Source organism: Rattus norvegicus (genome assembly GCF_036323735.1).
Source record: "Rattus norvegicus strain BN/NHsdMcwi chromosome Y unlocalized genomic scaffold, GRCr8 chrY_unlocalized_18, whole genome shotgun sequence".
NCBI classification, from domain to species: Eukaryota; Metazoa; Chordata; class Mammalia; order Rodentia; family Muridae; genus Rattus; species Rattus norvegicus.
In genome coordinates, this window is record NW_026947376.1 from 65,433 (window position 1) to 89,079 (window position 23,647).

Sequence of the window (23,647 nt, forward strand, 5' to 3'; positions counted from 1 at the left end):
AACAACCATGCTAAAGCTATTCATTAGTTTTTCAAACAACATCCTCATACAAGTGTGGACTTCTGTGGGTTGTTGGATGAATAGGTTAAAACACTGGCTGAGAGTTGCCAAGGCAGATGTGGGATGGTACATGCTTGGGGCATGAAAGGCCTGTGTGTAGATCATAAACAACTTCATAATACTCATTGCTTTAATAATTACTAGGAAGTGGACTTCTGTAAAATGACTTCAGAAGACCAGCATGGTAGGCAAACAGTAACTGATTCCCTGGAGATTTAAATGATCTGGATTGTGAAACATGGACTTAGAGGTAGAGACATGTCAGAACATGAAGACTGGAAAATCAAACCTCTGTTGCCTCTTAAGTTTCCCTACCCCATGGGTTGAGGCAAACAGCAACAGATTTTTTGCACTGAGGAATAGAATAAAAGCCAATTTGTTCTAAATCCCAATCCTAAGAAAATACTGAAATCATCTGTGATGCACTTCAACTCTCAGCATGGTTGAATGTCTGCTGTCAGCATGGGCTTTTACAGCCATCCCTTTTATAACTGCAGAGCTCCAAACTGCTTCAGCAACATCATTATATTCTCTTTCTGTTGCAGGGAGATTAGATCACTGTGACTACCTATGCAGTCTTTCTCTACCTTTAAAGATCCAAGGAACTATTCTCACTCCAGTGACCTGTTGTAAGTAATCTTGAATCGCATTGTTGTTGTTAGTAGATCTAATCTCTTCGAATCCCAGAAGACCATGTGTCCAAAAAAGTTGATTGAGGATGTCTTGGGTGTTTCTGTAATAGTGGCAGGTGTGATTGATGAACAGGACTGCCTTCCCAGACTAGATCTTGCAGTTCACATACACCTGAGCCATTCTGACAGCGTGCAGCTTCCCAGAAATGAATGTTCAGTTGAAGATACTGGTCTGTTTGAGAATGGCAATCCCAGTCTATTCTTAACTATGCCTTTTATTTGAATCCCCATAGAAAACATGGAAGAATGAAGCTTTTACTTTTTCATGTTTGCACTCACAATGCTACCAAACCCTCACATACATTAGAACCTGCATACTGAAAATTTATCCATATACTTATGACCAGATGAGACACCAAGCCTTTTGGACTAATAAACTAATGGATTCTAGGAGTTTACAAATAGTCAGCCATTGTTAAATTATGTGGTCCATAGTCTGTGATCATTTTGAACAATCAGATTCCTCTATACAGAGAGATTCATCCTTTACTATCTGTTGGGAACACCAACTACTACACCAGGTATCTAGAGAAGACCTTTTATGGCAGTTTGTCTCTAGTAAGAGTTTCAGCTCAGTTACAAATTTCCAATGGACACATTCCCGTAGTCTGACTTTCAAAGGATGCTTTGATACAGCCCTTCTTATTTTCTATAGTTCTTGGCAACAGAATTAAAATATCAATTGTAATCTATCAATGAAATGCACCCTAATTTATTTGCATTAGTGCATCAGAGAGAAGGATTATAGGATGAACAAGAATTGAAAAACAAGATGTCCTTCCTTCTGAGGACCAAGACCAGGAAATCTGAACTACATAAAAATCTGAGACAAGTTGTCTGAAGTTGTTCTTTCCTTCAATCATGGATCTCCTAGTGAAGGAGCTCAGGTCTCATGAGTTGGCAAAAAATAACTTTATTGCTGAGCCAGGTCAACAGCTGAATACCTCTTTCATGGACCTGAAGAAACTCTGTATTCATCCTGCTATAATGTGTATATATCTATGTATCATTCATAGAATGGACACTTTACTGTTTGTTTGAAAGCAACAGTTTGTCCCTGAAGAGACACTAATTTCTTCTTTCGCACATTATTTCACAGGCTGATGGTGGGTCTCATAAGTTTATTCTGGAAGTTGCTTTACAATAATCATTCTCTGATCTGGAAGAGACCCTTTTTAATGTTATAAGATCTGTTAGAACCATATCAACCATCATTTTCCACTCCCAGTTTAGTACTGAATCATTCTAAACTAAAGGTCTGTGGTCTCTGATAAAGGCAGCATCTCCCCAGACTAGTATTAATATTGCTCTTGGCACTGCATTTATGATACATCAATGTGATTTCCTTACCATTTTCATCCCCAGGAGAGTTTTTCAATTCTTCATTTCATCTGATGGGTCTAATCTACATCGTCACCCAGGATGATATTTGAGAGTTTTGCTAAAAAATTTTTAAAAAAGAAAGAAAGAAAAGAAAGGAAAAATGAAAGCTTATCTCACCAATTGACTCAGAACTTAAATGTTATTCAGTGGAAATACTAGTGGAAAGATTGAGATGATGAAGTCTCAACTAGAAGGACTTCACTCTCCCAGATATTAGTGTAAGAAACAAACTGCACTATTGGTATTCAAAGCATGGGGGAGTTTGCTCTGAGCAGAGGACACAATACTTTCTATTCCTTTATTATTTAGGACCTTTTTATATTTTATGAAAAGAATTAATGCCATGAGCTCTCAGGAAAACATCTGTGACCATCCAAATACTTGGCTTTTGGAGTAAGGAAATGAATGATATAAAATCTCTGACTTCCAGCGGCATAAGAACTGCGAAGTCCAGATGTTTCGGAGAGGCTCACAGCTCTTGATTCCCATATGTGTAAGGCTCAGATCCAATCTATCTCTTCAGTGATCCTACTCAACCCCTACCAAGGATTCACTGAGATTTCCCAAGGACCACATATTTCTTCCTTTTTTTTTGACACCAAGTCAGAAGACCAGCTTCCTCCTCCCCATCACTGATCTCTTCATCCTCTTTCTTCTCACTCCCCAATGGCTCGTTTTTCTGAATTACAGGCCAGTTAGTAAACTCTAGAGGTCCTGAAGGAATATTTGAAAGGGAGTTGCAGTCACAACAACACTTGTGACATCACAGAAAAAGCCTACCTGCTAAATAGCTTCCTTACATGAACCAGATACAAGGGTGCCCTTTCCTGGTATGTCTCTTGTGACACAATGGAAACCTTTACGAACTCCATCTCTCTAAATCTACAAACTTATCTTTGCTTCCTTAGTGGTTACATGCTCTAAATGGTGAAATTTGTTCAGGGACCTGGCATGGGTAGAAAAGATTTAGGAACATGGAGTGTAGGAGATTCTTCTAGATAATATTTTATTCCTAGGTACATTACTGTGAAATACAGTTCAAATTCTAGGATTTCTCTGTATCACAAAGGCCAGTATTTTCCCTACAGACCTTTAGTTTTAATGAATACTGTATTTCACTTCTTACTGTATATTCCTTGATAGGTGATTTTATAAATGTTCCTGAATGTGTACTCAAACATTCTAATTTCTAAATCCTTTTTTGCAACGATTTCTCAACAAAGGCGCACAGCAATAGACTGAGTATAACAGTAAATATGGTGTAGCGACATCAAACGATAAACTCCAAAATTATATTTTATCCAAAATTTCCAGATATCAGTTAAAAAAGGACCATATGGAGCATAGAATTTTCTTTTCTAGTCACTTTTGATATCATCTGCAAAAATATCTACATTCTAGTGTCTCAGGCCCAGATTTAATTGTTTAGGATGTTTTACCATGTTTCTTTCTTAAGGCCAAGCAGAAGGTAGAGGAGGATGATCACAAAGAAGAATGGCTTCTGGACCAGTGAAACCTCAACTTCAATAGGTTCATAAGAACAGGAGAGAGTCTACTTGGAAATGCCATTTGTGGATTCTACCTTCTTGACCTATTTGCGCAGAATCCATTTTAAAATTCCACCTAACTTCATAATTGTAGGAGTCACTAAAAATATATATAACAGCCACCAAATTAAATAAGATTGATGAAGCTAAGAAGTGCATTTTACCAGGACCTGGATGTAGATATTTCCTGAGAGACATAGCTAGAGCATGTCAATTACAGAAGTGAATGCTAGTGGCAAACCAGTGAACTGAAAACGGACCTCTTGTTGGTAGATTTTGAGAAAGGATTACAAGAGTTGAAGGTGATTTCAACACCATAACAACAACGGTACCAATGAACCAGAACTTCCTGGTACTAGACCAATATTCAAAGACTTTACATGGACAGACCAATTTCTCTAAATGGATATGTGGCAGATGATGATCTTAATGGACACTAATGGAAGGAGAAGCCCTTGATCAAACCCAGAATTGTCTTATAGTTCAAGGGATTGTCAAGGGGCAGAAAGTGTCATTAAAGAAGGGATAGTGAATAGGTAGGGATTTTATAAGAAGGAAAATTAGAAAGAAAATAATATTTTACAGGTAAATAGAGAAACATCTAGTTTAAAAAAAGCAATTAAATTTGCTAAAAAATAAATAAACTCAAGATATAAAAGATAAGAAAACAGTCATCTAATCAAACCCATTGACTCGAAAATCTAAAGTGGTATTCAGAGTAATACTAGTGGAAAGACAGAGATGATGAAGTCTCAACTAGAAGCACATCTCTCTCCCAAATATCAGAGTCAGATAAAAACTGCACTATAGGAATCCAAAGCATGGAGGTGTTTACTCTGAGCTAGGGACACAATACTTGTCTTTCCCTTCTTCCTTAGGACGTCTTTCTTTTGGACAAAAAAAAAAAAAAAAAAAAAAAAAAAAAGGCCATGAGGTCACAGCAAATCAACTGTACTGTTCCCAAAACTTGACTTTTGGAATAAAGCAATGAATGATATAAACACTCTGACTTCCAGGAACCATAAGAACTTGGAATTACTGATGCTTCTGAGGAGCTCTCAGCTCCTGATTCCCATATGGTGAAGGCTCAGATCAAGGCTATCTCTTTAGTTACTCCAGTCAACACGTATGAAGTATGCACTTAGCATTCCTAAGGACGACGTATTTTTCTCTTATTTTAATACCACGGCAGAAGGCCAGGTTCCTTCTCCCCATCATTGTTGGGCACTATGGGAGTAGAAGCCTTTTGTCCTCCCTAGCTTTGTCTCCTAGTTCAAGGGAATGTCAATTGGCAGAAAAGGGGGTTTGAAAAGAAGAAAAGGGAACAGATATGGATCTCAAGGGCAGGAATCTAGGAAAGGAAATAATATTTTAAATTTAAATATAGAAACAACCAGTTAAAAAAAACAATAAAATTTGCTAAAGAGTAAATATAATGAAAGATAAGAAAGAAAACTGACAATTAATCACATATATTGACTCGGAAATCCAAAGTGGTATTCAGAGTAAAACTAGTGGAAAGACTGACATGATGAAGTCTCAAACAGAAGCACTTCTCTCTCCCAGATATCAGTGTCAGACACAAACGGCAGCATAGGTATCCAAAGCATGGTGGAGTTTACTCTGAGAAGAGGACACAATACTTGTCAATCCTATCTTCCTTAGGACACTTTCTTTTTTACAAAAAGAATAAAGGCTATGAGATCTCAGGAAAACAACTGTGCCCTTCCCAACACTTGGCTTTTGAAATAAAGAAATAAATGATAAAAATTCTCTGACTTCCAAGAACTATAATAACAGGGAAGTCCAGATGTTTTTGGGAGGCTCCCAGCTTCTGTTACCCTTATATTGAAGGCTCAGATCAAGGCTGTCTCTTCAGCCATCCCATTCAATCTGTACCAATGACTCACTGAGCTTTCCCAAGGACCATGTATTTCTTCCTTTTTTTATATCAAGAAAGAAGGCCAGCATCCTTCTCCCCATCTCTGATCTCTTCATCCTCTTTGCTTTCACTCCAAAATGGCTGTTTACTCTGAATTAGAATTCAATTAGTAAACACTAGAGGTACTGAAGTGATATCTGATAGGGAGTTTCAGTCACAACAATATTGTGACATCACAGAAGCTAGGGCTTTCCAGGTTACAAGAGATGTTTCAGGGAGGGCCTAATGATTATGTCATTGAGAAGTTCAATGGTATACCTGCTAAACAGCTTTCCTTACATAGACCAGATTCGAGGGTGCCCATTCCATGTATGTCTCCTGTGACACAGTGGAAACCTTTACATACTCCATCTCTCTTAAGCTAGAGATTTCTCTTTGATTTTTTAAGCAGTTACATGCTTGGGATGGAAAAAGTTAATAAGGGCCTTGGCATGGGTAGAAAAGTTTAAGGAACATCTAGTGTAGGAGGTTCTTCTAGATAATATTTTTATTCCCAGGTTCATTCCAGTGACATAGAGTTCAATTTTCTTGGTTATCTATGTATCACAAAGGCCAGTATTTTCCCTACAGTCCTGTAATTAAATGAATATTATATTTTACTTTCTTATTGTACTTTCATTGACAGGGCATTTCATAAATATTCCTGAAAGTGTACTCAAATATATTGATTTCCAATTCCATTTTCTACAATGATTTGGCAACAAATTGTGCCTAGCTATAGACTGAGCATAATGGTGTAAATACTGTGTACTGACTTCAAATGATAAACTCCTAAATGCTTATTTCATCTAAAAATTACCAGACATCAGCAACACAAAGGGCAACATGGACTATAGAATTCGGTTCTCTAGTCCCATTTGATATTAATTCTGTACTACCTATCTTCCTGTGTTCCCATGGCCAGACTTGAGGGTTTTGAATGTTTTAATATTATTCTTTCTTAAGTAAAAACCTTAGATACTGGAGGATAGGCAGAGAGAAGAATGGCATTACCACCAGTAAAACCTCAAATTCAATATGTTCATAATACAGGATGGAGTCCATTTGACATTGTCATTTCTGAATTCTACATTCTTTACCTAGTTGGGAAGATTCTATGTTAACATTCCACCTAACCACCTAGTTGTAGGAGCCACCAAAAGTATGTATATATATACATCTGCCACCAAAATGATATAAAATTGATGAAGCTAAGAAGTGCATTATGCCAGGAACAGATATAGACCTTTCCTGAGAGACACAGCTAAAGTATGTGAAATACAGTGTTAAATGATAATGGCAAATCCTGAACTGAAAATGGACTTCTTGTTGGTAAATGTTGAGAAAGGATTTCAAGATCTGAATGGGGCTTTAATCCCCATAAGAACAATGCCAATGAACGAAACCTTTCTGGTACTAAATCAACATTCAAGACTGCACATTACAGACCAATGGCTCCAATTCCATATGTATCAGAAGATGGTCTTGGTGAGCAACAATGGAAGAAGAGGCCCTTGGTCCACCCTAGGTTTGATTCCCAGTTCAACGGAATGTCAAGAGGCAGTAAGGGGGTTATAGAAAAAGGGGAATTGGACAGGTCAGGGCTCTTTTGGAGAGGAAACTGGGAAAGGAAATTATATTTGAAAAGAAAATATAGAAGTATCCAATTAAAAAAGCAATAAATTGCTTAAAAAATGATATAAGTAAAAGAAAAGAAAATTGTCAAGGAATCATACGTATCGACCCAGAAATTTAAAGGGTACCTGTCAGGGAATTGTAATCAGAGTAATACTAGTGGAAAGACTGAGATGATGATGTCGCAGCTAGATGCACATCTCTGTCACAGATATCAGTGTCAGAAACAAAGTGCACTATAGGAATCCAAAGCAAGGAGGAATTTACACTGAGCAGAGGATACAATACTTGTCATCACTCCTTCCTTAGGAACTTTTTCTCATGGAGAAAAATAATGAAAGTCATGAGCTCTCAGAAAAACAACTGAACCCTTCCGAATCCCTGCCTTTTGGAATAAAGAAATTAATAATAAAAATCTCTGACTTCCAGGAGAGATAACCAGCAAGGAAATGCAGATGCAACTGAGAGGCTCTCACCTCCTGAATCCAATATGTTGAAGGTTCAGATCAAGGCGATGTGTTCAGTGTACCCTCACAACCCCTACACAGTACCCAGAGCTTTCCCATGTACCATGTATTTCTTCGTTTTTTAAACTAAAACATTAGGCCAACTTCCTTCCCCCCATCTCTGATATCTACATCCTATTTGTTCTCCCTACTAAATAGCTGTTTAAACTAAAATAAAGGCCAATTAATAAACCTTAGAGGTGGCAGCAGCTCTCTGCTCCCAGACCCGGTGAGAGAGAAACCCAACCGCCTGGTCAGGTGGGCACTCCTGAGGCTGCAGAGCGGAAGAGACCACCAACACTGCTCACCCCTGCCCACATCCCTGGCCCAAGAGGAAACTGTATAAGGCCTCTGGGCTCCCGTGGGGGAGGGCCCAGGAGCGGCAGGACCCCGCCGGACCCTGAAGGAAACAGACCGGATAAACAGTTCTCTGCACCCAAATCCCGTGGGAGGGAGAGCTAAACCTTCAGAGAGGCGGACAAGCCTGGGAAACCAGAAGAGACTGCTCCCTGCACACACATCTCGGACGCCAGAGGAAAAAGCCAAAGACCATCTGGAACCCTGGTGCACTGAAGCTCCCGGAAGGGGCGGCACAGGTCTTCCTGGTTGCTGCCGCTGCAGAGAGCCCGTGGGCAGCACCCCACGAGCGAACTTGAGCCTCAGGACCACAGGTAAGACCAACTTTTCTGCTGCAAGAAAGCTGCCTGGTGAACTCAAGACACAGGCCCACAGGAACAGCTGAAGACCTGTACAGAGGAAAAACCACACGCCCGAAAGCAGAACACTCTGTCCCCATAACTGACTGAAAGAGAGGAAAACAGGTCTACAGCACTCCTGACACACAGGCTTATAGGACAGTCTAGCCACTGTCAGAAACAGCAGAACAAAGTAACACTAGAGATAATCTGATGGCGAGAGGCAAGCGCAGGAACCCAAGCAACAGAAACCAAGACTACATGCCATCATTGGAGCCCAATTCTCCCACCAAAACAAACATGGAATATCCAAACACACCAGAAAAGCAAGATCTAGTTTCAAAATCATATTTGATCATGATGCTGGAGGACTTCAAGAAAGACATGAACACACTTAGGGAAGCACAGGAAAACATTAATAAACAAGTAAAAGCCTACAGAGAGGAATCGCAAAAATCCCTGAAAGAATTCCAGGAAAACACAATCAAACAGTTGAAGGAATTAAAAATGGAAATAGAAGCAATCAAGAAAGAACACATGGAAACAACCCTGGATATAGAAAACCAAAAGAAGAGACAAGGAGCTGTAGATACAAGCTTCACCAACAGAATACAAGAGATGGAAGAGAGAATCTCAGGAGCAGAAGATTCCATAGAAATCATTGACTCAACTGTCAAAGATAATGTAAAGCGGAAAAAGCTACTGGTCCAAAACATACAGGAAATCCAGGACTCAATGAGAAGATCAAACCTAAGGATAATAGGTATAGAAGAGAGTGAAGACTCCCAGCTCAAAGGACCAGTAAATATCTTCAACAAAATCATAGAAGAAAACTTCCCTAACCTAAAAAAAGAGATACCCATAGACATACAAGAAGCCTACAGAACTCCAAATAGATTGGACCAGAAAAGAAACACCTCCCGTCACATAATTGGCAAAACACCAAACGCACAAAATAAAGAAAGAATATTAAAAGCAGTAAGGGAAAATGGTCAAGTAACATATAAAGGGAGACCTATCAGAATCACACCAGACTTCTCGCCAGAAACTATGAAGGCCAGAAGATCCTGGACTGATGTCATACAGACACTAAGAGAACACAAATGCCAGCCCATGTTACTGTATCCAGCAAAACTCTCAATTAACATTGATGGAGAAACCAAGATATTCCATGACAAAACCAAATTTACTCAATATCTTTCGACAAATCCAGCACTACAAAGGATAATAAATGGTAAAGCCCAACATAAGGAGGCAAGCTATACCCTAGAAGAAGCAAGAAACTAATCGTCTTGGCAACAAAACAAAGAGAATGAAAGCACACAAACATAACCTCACATCCAAATATGAATATAACGGGAAGCAATAATCACTATTCCTTAATATCTCTCAATATCAATGGCCTCAACTCGCCAATAAAAAGACATAGATTAACAAACTGGATACGCAACGAGGACCCTGCATTCTGCTGCCTACAGGAAACACACCTCAGAGACAAAGACAGACACTACCTCAGAGTGAAAGGCTGGAAAACAACTTTCCAAGCAAATGGTCAGAAGAAGCAAGCTGGAGTAGCCATTCTAATATCAAATAAAATCAATTTCCAACTAAAAGTCATCAAAAAAGATAAGGAAGGACACTTCATATTCATCAAAGGAAAAATCAACCAAGATGAACTCTCAATCCTAAATATCTATGCCCCAAATACAAGGGCACCTACATACGTAAAAGAAACCTTACTAAAGCTCAAAACACACATTGCACCTCACACAATAATAGTGGGAGATTTCAACACCCCACTCTCATCAATGGACAGCTGATGGAAACAGAAATTAAACAGTGATGTAGACAGACTAAGAGAAGTCATGAGCCAAATGGACTTAACGGATATTTATAGAACATTCTATCCTAAAGCAAAAGGATATACCTTCTTCTCAGCTCCTCATGGTACTTTCTCCAAAATTGACCATATAATTGGTCAAAAAAACGGGCCTCAACAGGTACAGAAAGATAGAAATAATCCCATGCGTGCTATCAGACCACCACGGCCTAAAACTGGTCTTCAATAACAATAAGGGAAGAATGCCCACATATACGTGGAAATTGAACAATGCTCTACTCAATGATAACCTGGTCAAGGAAGAAATAAAGAAAGAAATTAAAAACTTTTTAGAATTTAATGAAAATGAAGATACAACATACTCAAACTTATGGGACACAATGAAAGCAGTGCTAAGGGGAAAACTCATAGCGCTGAGTGCCTGCAGAAAGAAAGAGGAAAGAGCATATGTCAGCAGCTTGACAGCACACCTAAAAGCTCTAGAACAAAAAGAAGCAAATACACCCAGGAGGAGTAGAAAGCAGGAAATAATCAAACTCAGAGCTGAAATCAACCAAGTAGAAACAAAAAGGACTATAGAAAGAATCAACAGAACCAAAAGTTGGTTCTTTGAGAAAATCAACAAGATAGATAAACCCTTAGCCAGACTAATGAGAGGACACACAGAGTGTGTCCAAATTAACAAAATCAGAAATGAAAAGGGAGACATAACTACAGATTCGGAGGAAATTCAAAAAATCATCAGATCTTACTATAAAAACCTATATTCAACAAAATTTGAAAATCTTCAGGAAATGGACAATTTCCTAGACAGATACCAGGTATCGAAGTTAAATCAGGAACAGATAAACCAGTTAAACAACCCCATAACTCCTAAGGAAATAGAAGCAGTCATTAAAGGTCTCCCAACCAAAAAGAGCCCAGGTCCAGACGGGTTTAGTGCAGAATTCTATCAAACCTTCATAGAAGACCTCATACCAATATTATCCAAACTATTCCACAAAATTGAAACAGATGGAGCCCTACCGAATTCCTTCTACGAAGCCACAATTACTCTTATACCTAAACCACACAAAGACACAACAAAGAGAGAGAACTTCAGACCAATTTCCCTTATGAATATCGACGCAAAAATACTCAATAAAATTCTGGCAAACCGAATTCAAGAGCACATCAAAACAATCATCCACCATGATCAAGTAGGCTTCATCCCAGGCATGCAGGGATGGTTTAATATACGGAAAACCATCAACGTGATCCATTATATAAACAAACTGAAAGAACAGAACCACATGATCATTTCATTAGATGCTGAGAAAGCATTTGACAAAATTCAACACCCCTTCATGATAAAAGTCCTGGAAAGAATAGGAATTCAAGGCCCATACCTAAACATAGTAAAAGCCATATACAGCAAACCAGTTGCTAACATTAAACTAAATGGAGAGAAACTTGAAGCAATCCCGCTAAAATCAGGGACTAGACAAGGCTGCCCACTCTCTCCCTACTTATTCAATATAGTTCTTGAAGTTCTAGCCAGAGCAATCAGACAACAAAAGGAGATCAAGGGGATACAGATCGGAAAAGAAGAGGTCAAAATATCACTATTTGCAGATGACATGATAGTATATTTAAGTGATCCCAAAAGTTCCACCAGAGAACTACTAAAGCTGATAAACAACTTCAGCAAAGTGGCTGGGTATAAAATTAACTCAAATAAATCAGTTGCCTTCCTCTATACAAAAGAGAAACAAGCCGAGAAAGAAATTAGGGAAACGACACCCTTCATAATAGACCCAAATAATATAAAGTACCTCGGTGTGACTTTAACCAAGCAAGGAAAAGATCTGTACAATAAGAACTTCAAGACACTGAGGAAAGAAATTGAAGAAGACCTCAGAAGATGGAAAGATCTCCCATGCTCATGGATTGGCAGGATTAATTTAGTAAAAATGGCCATTTTACCAAAAGCAATCTACAGATTCAATGCAATCCCCATCAAAATACCAATCCAATTCTTTAAAGACTTAGACAGAACAATTTGCAAATTCATCTGGAATAACAAAAAACCCAGGATAGCTAAAGCTATTCTCAACAATAAAAGGACTTCAGGGGGAATCACTATCCCTGAACTCAAGCAGTATTACAGAGCAATAGTGATAAAAACTTCATGGTATTGGTACAGAGACAGACAGACAGGCCAATGGAATAGAATTGGAGACCCAGAAATGAACCCACACACTTATGGTCACTTGATTTTTGACAAAGGAGCCAAAACCATCCAATGGAAAAAAGATAGCATTTTCAGCAAATGGTGCTGGTTCAACTGGAGAGCAACATGTAGAAGAATGCAGATCGAACCATCCTTATCACCCTGTACAAAGCTTAAGTCCAAGTGGATGAAGGACCTCCACATCAAACCAGACACACTCAAACTAATAGAAGAAAAAATAGGGAAGCATCTGGAACACATGAGCACTGGAAAAAATTTCCTGAACAAAACACCAATGGCTTATGCTCTAAGATCAAGAATCGACAAATAGGATCTAATAAAACGGCAAAGCTTCTGTAAGGCAAAGGACACTGTGGTTAGGACAAAACGGCAAACAACAGATTGGGAAAAGATCTTTAACAATCCTACAACAGATAGAGGCCTTATATCCAAAATATACAAAGAACTCAAGAAGTTAGACCGCAGGGAAACAAATAACCCTACTAAAAAATGGGGTTCAGAGCTAAACAAAGAATTCACAGCTGAGGAATGCCGAATGGCTGAGAAACACCTAAAGAAATGTTCAACATCTTTAGTCATAAGGGAAATGCAAATCAAAACAACCCTGAGATTTCACCTCACACCAGTGAGAATGCCTAAGATCAAAAACTCAGATGACATCAGATGCTGGCGAGGATGTGGAGAAAGAGGAACACTCCTCCATTTTTGGTGGGATTGCAGACTGGTAAAACCATTCTGGAAATCAGTCTGGAGGTTCCTCAGAAAATTGGACATTGAACTGCCTGAGGATCCAGCTATACCTCTCTTGGGCATATATCCAAAAGATGCCTCAACATATAAAAGAGACACGTGCTCCACTATGTTCATCGCAGCCTTATTTATAATAGCCAGAAAATGGAAAGAACCCAGATGCCCTTCAACAGAGGAATGGATACAGAAAATGTGGTACATCTACACAATGGAATATTACTCAGCTATCAAAATCAACGAGTTTATGAAATTCGTAGGCAAATGGTTGGAACTGGAAAACATCATCCTGAGTGAGGTAACCCAATCACAGAAAGACATACATGGTGTGTTCATTGATAAGTGGCTATTAGCCCAAATGCTTGAATTACCCTAGATCCCTAGAACAAACAAAACTCAAGACAGATGATCAAAATGTGAATGCTTCACTCATTCTTTAAATGAGGAAAAAGAATACCCTTGGCAGGGAAGGGAGAGGCAAAGATTAAAACAGACACAGAAGGAATACCCATTCAGAGCCTGCCCCACATGTGGCCCATACATATACAGCCACCCAAATGGACAAGATGGATGAAGCAAAGAAGTGCAGACCGACAGGAGCCGGATGTAGATCGCTCCTGAGAGACACAGCCAGAATACAGCAAATACAGAGGCGAATGCCATCAGCAAACCACTGAACTGAGAATAGGTCCTCCATTGAAGGAATCAGAGAAAGAACTGGAAGAGCTTGAAGGGGCTCGAGACCCCAAAAGTACAACAATGTCAAGCAACCAGAGCTTCCAGGGACTAAGCCACTACCTAAAGACTATACATGGACTGACCCTAGACTCTGACCCCATAGGTAGCAATGAATATCCTAGTAAGAGCACTAGTGGAAGGGGAAGCCCTGGGTCCTGCTAAGACTCAACCCCCAGTGAACTAGACTATGGGAGGAGGGCGGCAAAGGGGGGAGGGTAGGGAGGGGGGCACCCATAAGGAAGGGGAGGGGGGGAGGGGGACTTTTGCCCGGAAACCGCGAAAGGGAATAACACTTGAAATGTATATAAGAAATACTCAAGTTAATAAAAAAAAAGAAAGAAAAGTAGGAAAATAAATACCACAAAACAAACAAACAAACAAACAAAAAAAATAAAGAAAATCAATGCCAACGAAACAGAGTCTTCTGGTACTATATGGATATTGAAAGATTGTACATGGATAGCCCTATGGCTCGAACTGCATATGTAGCAGAGACTGGTTTTGTTCGGCCCCAATGGAAGGAGATGCCCTTGGTCTAAATGAGGTTTTATTACCAATTCAAGGGAATGTCAAAATGCAGTAAGAGTGATTATACAAAAAAGGTAGGGGGACCGGTTAGGGATCTTATGGGCAGGAAACAGGGAAAGGCAAAAATATTTGAAATGTAAATATGGACAAATCAAATTAATAAAGCAAAAAAATGCTAAAAAATAAAAAAATAAATAAGTTAAAGATAAGAAAACTGCCATTTAAACACATATTGACTGAGAAATCTAAGGGGTCACGATCAGGAGTCAGAGAAATATTATTGAAAAGACTGATATGATGAACTAGAAACATGTCTCACTCCCAAATACCAGTATCAGACACAAACTGAACTAAGGTTATCCAAATAATCGAGGAGTTTATTCTGAGTAAGGACATAATATTTGTCTTTCACTTCTTCCTTAGGACTTTTTTCTTTTGGGCAAAAAAATAAAAGCCATGAGCTCTAAGGAAAAGGACAGCCCCCTTCCCAACAAATGGCTTTTGTTATAAAGATATTAATGATATAAACTCCCTGACTTACAGGAATCACTAGAAGCAGGGAAGTCCAGATTCTTCTGACCGAGTCTGAACACCTGATCCCATATGTGGAAGGCTCAGATCAATTCTATCTCTTCAACTTACCTACTCAACTCCTACCAAAGACTCAGTGAAATTTTCCAGGGTCGACATATTTCTTCATTTTTTTTCTACCAAGACAGAAGGCCATCTTTGTTCTCCCCATCGCTGAGCTCTTCACCCTCTTTGTTCTCATTCCCAAATTGCTGTTTGCTCTGAACTAGAGGCCAATTAGTTAACCCTATAGGTATTGAAAGAATATCTGAGAGGTATTTGCAGACACAACAAAACTTGTGACATCACAGGAGAAGGTAGGGCTCTCCAGGACACAAGTGATTTTTCAGGGAGGGCCTAATTATGATGTAACTGAGAATTGCCATGGCCTACTGCTGAGCAGCTTTCCTTACATTGCCAAGATTAGAGGGTGTCTTTTCCAGGAGTGTGTCGTTTGAAACAGTGGAAATCTTTACATACTCCATCTCCATAAAGAAAGAGACCTCTCTTTGCATCATTAGTGGTTACATGCTCTGAATGGTGAAAATTAGTTAGGGGCTTGGCATGGGTAGAAAAGAACTAGGAACTTGGAGTGGAGGAGAATCTTCTGGATAATAATTTTATTCACTGGACCATTCCTGTGAAAGACAATTCAATTTCCTAGGGGTTTTCTGTTTCTCAAAGGGCAGTATTCTCCCAACAGACCTTTAATTGAAAGAATATTGTATTACATTTTCTGACTGTACATTCCTTGATAGTGGACTTTACATATATTCCTGAATGTGTATTCAAAAATTCTGTTTTCCAGTTCAATTTTTTGCAATGATTTTGGCTTCAAAGAAGGCCCAGCTTTAGAGTGAATATAAGTTTAAAATTGTGTATCTACTTCAAATGATAAACTCCCAAATCCTCATTTTATCCAAAATTTTTCAGACATCAGTAAAGCAAAGGACAACATGGACTACAGAATGTGGTTCTGTAGTCCCATTAGATATCAGTTCTCAAAAATGTATCTTCCTGTGTTCCCATGGCCAGACTTGAGGGTTTTGGATGTTCTACCATGATCTTACTTCAGGCCAAACATAAGATACAGGAGGATGTACAGGGAGAGGAATGGCTTGAGGTCCAGTGAAACCTCAAGTTCAATAGGTTCATAAGAACAGGAGGTAGTCTATTTGGCATTGTCATTTGTGGATTCTACATTCTTGACAAAGTTATGCAGAATCCATGTTAACATTCCACCTACCCTCATAGTTGTAGGAGAAACCAAAAGTGTGTTTGTGTATATATATATATATATATATATATATATATATATATATATATATATATATATATATATATATATGCCACCAAAACTAGAGAAGATTGATGAAGCTAAGAAGTGCATTCTGCCAGGAACCAGATGTAGATATTTCCTGAAAGACATATCTAGAGCCGGTCAACTATATACAAGAATGCTAGTGGCAAACAGTGTACTGAAAACAGACCTCTTGTTGGAAGATTTTGAAAAAGGATTACAAGAGCTGAAGGTGCTTTCAACACCATGAAAACAACAATGCCAAAAAACTAGATCTTTCTGGTACTAGACCAATATTCAAAGAATGTGCATTGACAGACCTATGGTTACAACTGCATATGTGGCTGAGGATGGCCTTGTTGTGCACCAATGGAAGGAGAAGCCCTTGGTCCTCCCTAGGATTCTCTCCTAGTTCAAGGGCATGCCAAGTGGACTTAAGGGGGATTAAAGGAAGGACTTAAGGGGGATTAGGGGAAGGGAACGGGTAGGGATCTTATGGGCAGGAAACTGGGAAAGGAAAAAAAAACATTTTAAATGTAAATATAGAAACATCCAGTTAAAAAAGCAATAAAATTTGCTAAAAAATAAAAAAAAATGGAAGAAATTGAAGAAAAGAGAACTGCCAGATAATCACATCTATTAACTCGGAAATCTAGAGGATCACTATCAGGGAAGGGTAGTAGAGTAATACTAGTGAAAGACTGAGATGGTGAAGTCTCAACTAGAAGCACTTCTCTCTCCCAGATATCAGTGTCAGACACAAACTACACTATAGGAATCCAAAGCATGGAGCACTTTATACCGAGCTTAGGACACAATGCTTATATTTCCATTATTCCTTAGGACATTTTCTTCTGGGCAAAAAGAACAAAAGCCATGAGTTTCAAGAAAACTACTGTACCCTTCCCAACACTCAAATTTGGGATAAACAAGTTAATGTTATAAACTCTCTGACATCCAGGAACCATAACAAGCAGGGAAGTCCAGCTGCTGAGAGGCTCCCAGCTCCTGATTCCCATATGAGGAACGCTCTGATCAATGTTATCTTTTCATCAAACCAACTAAGCCCCTACGCAAGACTCACTAAGCTCTACCATGGACAAGATATTTCTTCATTTTTTTATACCAAGTCAGAAGGCCAGCTTCTTCTCCCCATCTCTGTTATCTTCATCCTCTTTCTTCTCCCTCCCAAATGGCTGTCTGCTCTGAAACAAAGGCCATTTAGTAAACCCTAGAGATAATGAATGAGTACCTGAGAGGCAGTTGCTTTCACGACAACACCTGTAACATCACAGAAGAAGCTAGAGCCCTCCAGGATACAAGAGATTTTCCAGGAGGGCCTAATGATGATGTCACTGAGACCTGCCATGGCCTACCTGCTAAACATCTTGAGCAGGTATTTTGACTGAAGGCATCCGAAAATTAAAAAAGAAATACTAAATGTATGACACCGCAGTTGTGATGATCATTCATTAATTAGACCCGTTACCATAGAGATGTCTTATTCAGGGGAATGTATGGATGATAAAGCAGTAAATGGCCCTGAATTAAGAACCAGATGCCTGGTAAAGTTTCACGTTATTCACCCCCATGTTGTATGGGCCCTGAGCGAGAAGAGGGGGACTAGTGGGCAGGTTGTTGATTTCGCAGAGAATGGTAGAAATAGAAACCAATTGGGGTAGGTAATAGTATTATTGAAGAGAAAGGTTTATGACTTTTATGGTGTATGTCTGATAACGCTAATATGTCCATAAATCATTATTTTAATGTATTTGAGAATATTCATGTTAATATGCAATGAAGTTAAAGTTGGGTTTTATGTCTTAATTCATTAATTTAAATTACATTTTTATATGATAGGGGAATATATATTAATGTATGATATACATTAATTTTGTAATGTTCTAGATTTTTTTATGTACAATATAAACCTGACGTCTGTCTTAGACATATCCTGCCATGCTGTCCAATGTAGGTAGTTATAATATACATTGTTATTGGCAATTCATAGATTTCTGTGGACCCAAGACAGGTAGCCTGGTCAAGCTGAATTACCAGAAAACTGCCAATTGTTTCTGAAAGAATGATCTTTCCTTCTCCTGTTCACTACCAACCTGTGATTCAAGGTAGCCATTTGATTCTTTTGCATGCTCACATCTTATTTATACTGTGAGGTCTCAGGTAGCAGGGGGTTGGGTATGTCACCAGGAGGTCAGTAGGATCATGGGTTTTAGGGACACTTGTTGGGAATCCAGGTCAGTGATCTTGTTACCTTTAGTCACAAGGCAGACATCTCTTTGATGTCCATAGTAGTAAGCCTAGCAGATCATAGGGGAATCCAAATATTCTCTTGGAGAGCCAAGACCTTCTCTAAATTCTTAATGTCCTTTACTCAGCAAAAAGGACAATTTTGTCTCTGTATTATAAAAGACATGTGGAGTATCCAAAGCATAATGTCTGTGGATGTACAAGATGACAGGTTTCCCCTTTCCTTATTTGACATCCTGAGTCAGAGTGATAAATCAGTTCTCTTCTCTGGGCCTAAGTACCTGGCCCTAAGGCTTCCATGAAATAATTTCAATAACAGTAACTATTGAAGCTACTCGATACCTTGCTCAATGTTTAATGAAAATACTACCAACTGTGCTGACTATTGCATTAGTATCTTTCTTGGGATGGGGTTTTGCAGTAATCCATTAGGTCTGTCTAGATAAATTGGACCATTGTTGTTACCTGGGACAGTCAGTGATGAGCATCTGTGGGTCTACACCACACAACAGGGTAACAGGATTTATGTCAAGTGGGTCTTCTTAACTACACTCCAGGATGGTGCAGGAATAGTATCTGTAAGTGTGCAACAGGGACATATAGAAGCCAGGGTCTCATGAATACACTTGGGAGAAAATAGGGAGGCAAATTTTAAAACAGGGGCAGAAGGAACATCCATTCAGTGCCTGCCCCACATGTGGCCCATATATATACAGCCACCAAACTAGATAAGATGGATGAAGCAGCAAAGAAGTGCAGGCTGACAGGAACTGGATATAGATCTCTCCTGAGAGACACAGCCAGAATACAGGAAATGCATAGGCGACTGCCAGCAGCAAACCACTGAACTGAAAACGGGGCCCCAGTTGAAGGAATCAGAGAAAGCACTGAAAGAGCTGGAATGGGCTCAAGACCCCATATGAACAACAATGCCAAACAACTAGAGCTCCCAGGGACTAAGCCAATACCTAAAGACTATACTTGGACTGACCCTGGCTTCAAACTCATAGGGACAATGAATAGCCTAGTAAGAGCACCAGTGGAAGGGAAAGCCCTTGATCCTGCCAAGACTGAACCCCCAGTGAGTGTTATTATTGGGGGGAGGGTGGTAATGGGGGTCGGTTGGCAAGGGGAACACAAATATAGAAAGGGAGGGGGAGGGGTTGGGGGATGTTAGCCCGGAAACCAGGAAGGGGAATAGCAATCGAAATGTAAATAAGGAATAATCCAGTTAATATAGATGAGAAAAATAATAGAAGCCAGATTGTGGTGTTCCTTGTAGAAAGGCTTCAACTCTCTTGTCTGATAGGAGTATAAAATGCTGACACAGAATTAACTACCTTGCTTCTTTCACAGAAGAGGGGCAGCTAATATAGCCTTTAGACAAGTGATCATTCCTGAGGCTACAAGGTCCAGTTGTTTAGAGAGATGCACACAAGGTGTTTTCACGGCCCTAAAATGTTCATGTAAATCCTTCATGCAGTGTCTTTTCATGTGTTTCGTGAAAAAAAAAAGATGGAAACATTCTGAGGAACCTTGAAATTCTAGGAGTTAAACCACAATGAACTATCAAGTATCAAACTCCATACCATCTGTCTCCACGCAGATTAGGTTCTAGTATCCCCATGTGTTCTGGGGTATCTAGGATTTGCTGTTTCTCCAAAACCCTGGTATCCAGGCAGAGCAATACCCACACACACAAATAATCTCTCAAACCTGTCTAGTACCTCCAGAGTTGAGAACAGTGGGATTACAGCAACCATTCTATGATACAGGTTCCTTTTGCCTCCCCCAGATTTTTGCCAATATTGTTGTCCTCCTAATATAGAAATGTGAACATTCCTAGCTCACCCTTGCTAGCTAAGTGATTATAACTCTTGGACCAGTGCTTCAGTGTCCCTTGTTCAATTATTTTGAGCTTCAGGAGAGAGGAGGAGGTTATCTCTCTGTTGTAAGGGTGTCAACCTGTGAAACTTCTGAGGCCATCAACAGACAGGACTGAAGAATTTTGAAATCCATGAAAGAATAGGGTCTAAGGTATTTGCCCACTTTAACTCATTCTGAAATGGTCATTCAAATGTTAATTTTATCTCCTTTGCAAAAAGCACCTGAAGAATACATCTTCCAAGAACAAGAAAATCTACATACTTTACTGGAGATTCAGACTTCTGAGTGTATATGAGATCGGAACTATGGGGTTGGTAGTCTCTACCCTCTATTGCCAGTCCCTCATATCTTGGATAGTTCATATGATAAATAGCCCAGTTTCTTCTCAAGTAATGACAACAACTCCAGTGAGACTGTGAGGATATCAGAATGCCCATCTTTTTCAGTTGGTAATATAGACTGTATCTCTCCCTTTGCTTCCAGAGTGTGCATTATTTAATCTACATATGCACAAATGATCTGGTTAGTTGAATAAATATGGGATTATGTTTTAGGGACAGGTATGGGAAGATAGATACTCCCAATATACCTAGGATTCTTCACTACTAATCTGAAACTACAAGTGTGAGTTTTAGTCCAACTATCTTTTTAATACGGTTCAGGACTTTCACAAAGAAGATATTCTTTTGGTAAACAGAAAAAAGGTTAACTTTGTTAGTATATGTAAGTCGAACTGTGTCTAATTTTTCAAAAAGATGATGGTTGCTTTCTGTTTATGCAAGAGGCCTCTTGCCAGAAGGAAACAGGAAGAAGGGGGGCAATGAGACATGATTAATAACAGGTGAGTTATTATCCCCTTGCCTATGTCAATGGCATGTTTGCTGCTTCAGAGACATTAAGGGAGTTTTCCTTTTGCTACCGTGAATGGTACCTTTTGATCAGGTAATTGTCACAGTACATTATTGAAGACTGAATATGTAGATCCAGTGACCATTATGAAATCAATTGCTTTGTCACAATTTTAAGTTTTACTATAGATTCTTGGAGTACAGTAGCCTGGGTGCCATCACTATCCTAACTGTAGGACTTGCTGTACCTTTTACTTCCAATTACAGCACTTATTTTCCAATGTTCACTTTATTTTCAAGAGGTATATTGGTCTTTCTCCATGGGTTGCTTGCTCTCTTCTAGCCCTTTTCATGTTTGTTTTAACGGATTTTATTATTATTCAGATTTACACTTCCGCTTACCGCTGATGGCTTTCTTCTTTTTTTTTTTTTTTTTTTGAGTACATTTAGTTTATTGTAAAAAGTGATGGAGGGGGAGAAAATAAATGATATGAAATATTCATAATATTAACATATACATGTTCTATTATTATTTCACTTTTGGTACATCCACATTGTTTATGTTGTCTACAATGACAACAAAGAAGCAAATTCACAAATCTAATAGCATTAGATATCAGCATTCAGCTTTCATATTCTACATGATCTTTGAAGAATCTGCTCCCATGCTCCTCAAAATCATTTTGTTCACTCCAGTCCCCTGAATGATGAGATCATTCATGGCAATTGTAACAACAGAAGAGTGAGACAAGAAGGAAAAAAAATGCATGACCCCTGTGTTATCCCTTACATCATTGTCCTGGACTCAACAACCTATCACATCCTTCAGCATTTACCATCCATATCAAGTCACACAACTACATTTGAAAGCTGAGGCTATACTTCCCATGTATAAGCAATGATGGCATATGACACAGCCCATCCTTCCATGTGAAAAACATGCAGGTTTACTCCTTTTCTGCATAAAATCACACTCAACAGTTCTTTCCTTAGCTTTTATTTGCCTATGAATTCTTGCTAGGAAAAGACATTAAACTACCACATTCAGCATGCTCCTTTGAGAATTTTGTCTTCCTCTGCAGAATGTTTAAGAAACCTTTTCTATCTTAAAAGTTTGGTCAATAAAATTGCCATTATTCCTTTCATTAAAAATCCCAGTCACCTATTCTTATTATTGTTTATTGCTATTTTTACTATTTTTATTAATACTTATTAGTATATACTTTAGAAGTAAGTCCTACCAAGCTCTTGAAGACTTTTATCCTAACAAGACTTAAAGCTATATGTTATACAACAAGCCATTCCAGGACTTAGCACCTTAAACTACTGAACACTTTCTGACAGCCTCGGGTACAAAGCAGGACAACAACTGTAATGTCTCTACCCCCGTTAGCTTCATCTGTTCTGAGGTCTGTTGCTAAAAGCAATCGGAAGGTCAGACAGGATGCAAGCAGAAGAAAAATAAACTTATTTATTTGACAAAGGAGATTCAGTGACAGTTATCAAAATAAAAACAAAGAAAAACCTGCTTATTCTGCTTCCCAACATAGAGTGGATGGAAAAAAAAATGGCTTTTTAAAAATATCATATATGTTTTTAACTTCTTTTTTTTTAGCATGCCATTTCTTTTCTTTTCTTTTTTTTATTAACTTGAGTATTTCTTATTTACATTTCCAGTGTCATTCCCTTTCCTGGTTTCTGGGCCAACATTCACCTAACTCCTCCCCTCCCCTTCTATATGGGTGTTCCACTCTCCATCCTCACCCCATTGCCGCCCTCCCCACAACAATCATATTCACTGGGGGTTCAGTCTTAGCAGGACCCAGGACTTCCCCTTACACTGGTGATCTTACTAGGATATTCATTGCTACCTATGGGGTCAGAGTCCAGGGTCAGTCCATGTATAGTCTTTAGGTAGTGGCTTAGTCCCTGGAAGCTCTGGTTGCTTGGCATTGTTGTACATATGGGGTCTCGAGCCCCTTCAAGCTCTTCCAGTTCTTTCTCTGATTCCTTCAACGGGTGTCCTATTCTCAGTTCAGTGGTTTGCTGCTGACATTCTCCTCTGTATTTGCTGTATTCTGGCTGTGTCTCTCAGGAGCGATCTACATCCGCCTCCTGTCGGCCTGCACTTCTTTGCTTCATCCATCTTGTATAATTGGGTAGCTGTATATGTAAGGGCCACATGTAGGGCAGGCTCTGAATGGGTGTTCCTCCTGTGTCTGTTTTAATCTTTTCCTCTCTATTCCCTG

General features: G+C 39.1%; 1 long non-coding RNA gene across 2 annotated transcripts in view; it reads right to left on the reverse strand.

The window, feature by feature from the left end:
- Window positions 1-23,647, reverse strand: part of LOC134484608 (uncharacterized) — a 103,115-nt gene that overhangs the window by 38,725 nt on the left and 40,743 nt on the right. The window contains exons 1-2 of one of the 2 annotated variants that reach the window (XR_010062112.1): window positions 5,593-6,522; window positions 2,103-2,193 (exon numbers count right to left, since the gene is read on the reverse strand). This is a non-coding gene — a long non-coding RNA (uncharacterized LOC134484608). Of the gene's footprint in view, window positions 1-2,102; window positions 2,194-5,592; window positions 6,523-23,647 lie in introns of those variants that run through there. The other variant, XR_010062111.1, reaches the window with a different exon arrangement.